The sequence below is a fragment of the Neovison vison genome, chromosome 6 (genome assembly GCF_020171115.1).
Source record: "Neovison vison isolate M4711 chromosome 6, ASM_NN_V1, whole genome shotgun sequence".
Lineage (NCBI taxonomy): Eukaryota > Metazoa > Chordata > Mammalia > Carnivora > Mustelidae > Neogale > Neogale vison.
Window position 1 is genome coordinate 143,967,851 of NC_058096.1, and position 3,170 is coordinate 143,971,020.

General features: G+C 43.1%; 1 pseudogene; it reads right to left on the minus strand.

The window, feature by feature from the left end:
• Positions 1-572: 572 nt before the first annotated feature.
• LOC122910573 lies at positions 573-1,318 on the minus strand (annotated as a pseudogene).
• Positions 1,319-3,170: the final 1,852 nt, after the last annotated feature.

Below are 3,170 nucleotides of genomic sequence, written 5' to 3' on the forward strand. Positions count from 1 at the left end.
GTGCTCATGCTTAAATCCCGGTATTTAGTTAGTAGCTCAATAAGTGAAACCAAAGGCTGTTTGCCCAGAGTCATCCCAGCCGGGGGGTGGGTGGGTGGGTCCCCTGTGGGGGATGGGAAGTGAGGGAAAACTGGTTGGAGAGAAGGGTTTGGGCCCATGCAGATGTGGGTTCATTTTTTAGGAGGAAAAAAGTAATAGCTGGTGGGAGTATCGTTGCTGAGTAGGGAGATATTCATGGTATTATGGAAAAGTAATTATTGTTCGGTTAGGTAATATGAGTGAAATATACCATAGTAGAGGTGGCCATGGACAAGTGTTTGGATGAAGATGAAAAACATGGAAATAGAACTAGATAAATATGAACTGTCCACAAGAAAGTGCCTGATGTTGTCAGTAAGGTATTTGAAACTGCAGATGTGGTGAAGAGCAAGGGGTCCTATGGTTCTGATAATTCTCTCAGCTGTATCGAGAGGGAGATGGGTGACATCTGGAATATGTTTGTGCGGAGAGCAAAACTGCGATCCTATTTTTCTTTTTTAAATGTCTGATCTTATTTGTAACTCTAGAGAATCTCATTTTTGACTGGTCTCAGACTTAGAGGTAGAAGATCTCAGGGAAGACAGCCTCTGTCCCTTGACAATCTCTTGCTGGCGTTTCCCCCCCCGGTCTCCTTCCTTCTCTTGGCCAGAAGTTTAGCCCATCCTGCAGCCTCATCCTTGTTTTACTTCGTGAGCTGTTTCTTCAGAGCAATACACTGACGTTTCTGTTGGAGGGCCCATGGAGTAACAAGGTGCTGAGTCTTGGCACTTTGGTTCTAGGTTTCTTAGCTTCTTTATTTAGTTACTTTCTCACAATATGCAGTGAACATCACCTTCTTTAAAGAGACTGAAACGTTTGTGGATTCTGCTAGCTCTTTTGCATGCCAAGTGACGAGGCACAGCAGTAAGCCCAGGTTTGTCCTTCTCCCCCTTTTATTTTACAATGACCAAGCTGGGAGCACTGAGATTGCATCCACAATGTGACCCCGAGCAGGTTTGCACTTTCTATCTCCAGTCCTCCTTGGTCTGTAGCACAAATGCCCCTCACTCAGCAGTAGGGGGACACGGCCATGGGTCAGGCCAGCCTGCTTCATAGGGAAGCCTTGTTTGTCATCGCCACCACGGATTCGGACCACGTAACCCTTCCTTTCTTTACCCACAGCAGTGGCAGCAGCTTCTGGGGTCTTACATGTCTCATAAAAGGTATGAAGTTTGCATTCATCATCTACTTCAGTGAGTTTCTGGCAGCCAGTAGCTGGGAAAGAGATATTCAGCTCCATCCTGAAGCAGCCTACCGCCTCCCAGGAGCCACAAAAAAGAACGAATGTGATCCTGTGTTTTACTGCATCAGGACTCTCCTCCCCCAAATATGAGGAACCTTCCCACTCTATGCAGCAATGCCTCAGTGATGATGAGCAATAAAGGTTCATGAATTTTCTATTTATTGGTGCTGTAGCAGCTGCTACTGTTAGAAGCTCACAGCTTGGTACCTCGCTGTATACAACTTTCTGACCCAGTGTGTAGCTCTTCTAAAAAATATTTTATAATGAAAAATTTCAAACACACAAAATAGAGAGATTTTACCCATGTATCCATGACCTAGTTTTAATAAATATCAGCATTTTGTGGTCCTTTAATGATATATTTCGAAACAAAAATCTCCTGGATGGCTCCGTGGGTTAAGCCTCTGCCTTCGGCTCAGGTCATGATCTCAGGGTGCTGGGATCGAGCCTCAGGCTCTCTGCTTGGCAGGAAGCCTGCCTCTCCCTCTCTGCCTGCCTCTCTGCCTATTTGTAATCTTTCTCTCTGTCAAATAAATAAATAAAATCTTTTAAAAATATATTAAAAAACCCCACAAAATTCTAGATTCCTATTGCTTCAGACATCAGTATATCATTATACATCTTTAACTGATAAGGATATTAAAAATAATACAGCCCCCATGCCATTATCACATCCAGAGCTGTTTTTAATATGTGCAAGGGACTGGCTCCCTTCCTTTCAGCTGATTCACTATCCCGCTTCTCTGTCAGCTGTGCGTACAGTTCCCCCTTATGCCTGAGCCGTTGTCTTTTTGAGAGAAGAACAAGCCATTGTAGCCATCAGCTTGTTCCAGCAGAGTCTCCCATTTGCAAAATATCGTCTATGAAGAATGAAGTTTCCTGGCCTTTGCCTTTGTCCAGCTCACGCCAGATACTTTAGCCAAAAGATGTATTTAATCTGTAGACTAATCTAGCACTATTTCAAGTCTCACCTCTTCCTGATATGTCAAAGGGTTCTTTACAAAAATCATATAGTCCATTTAAAGATCTTACGAGAGGAAAGAACTTGGATAGATGGTAGAGAATTTTAATTGATCAGAAATTCTGTTTTGCCAGAGTCTTAAGATTTATATCTTAAGCCATGCCAGGATGCTTTCAGAAGTTTTATAAGTGATGTTTAGGGTAATAATACTAATCACTTTTGCAATTTATTTTTTCTTAGGAAAGCCAGTGGGAAGGAATCCCTTGGTACTTGAAACTTACTGAAAATGTAGTATGGAATTTCTAGACTAGTCCGCAAGCTCCATCAGAGCGGATATCTAATTACCTTGAACAGTGCAATGTTGATTGCACCTGGTATATAGTGAGTTCCAAGCACAGTAAGTTGTCAGTGATTATATGCTGAATGGACAAATAGAGATAATGTGCAGTTTTTCCTCCTTTAAGCTGTCCTGCTGGTGAGGCTGAGGTCTAGCAAGATCTATGAATTATTCCTTTCCCTCCAGCAGAAGCCACAGATGATGTTCCTGTGTTCCTGACTCATCTCCCTGGTCTTTGGTTTGGATTGCATCTCTCTTTCACAGCTTCTTGGGGATGCTGCTGCCATCGGTTATTAGCACATGACTGCCCCAGCATCAGTTCTTTCTTACTGCATACAGAGCTGGGAGAGAAAGGCAGGGACTTTACTACTTCTGCCACACCACAGGCTTACCTCTAGGGAGCCATAACATGGGTACCAAGAGGGAGAAAGAGAATGAAGTGGGTGGAGATTTTTGAGTTGTTTGTATTAAGATTAAGATTGAGATTAAGCAGTGATCACAAGTGGGAGTAATGGTTATGTGCCACAGTGTCCTCCTGAGTTTTAAGATTA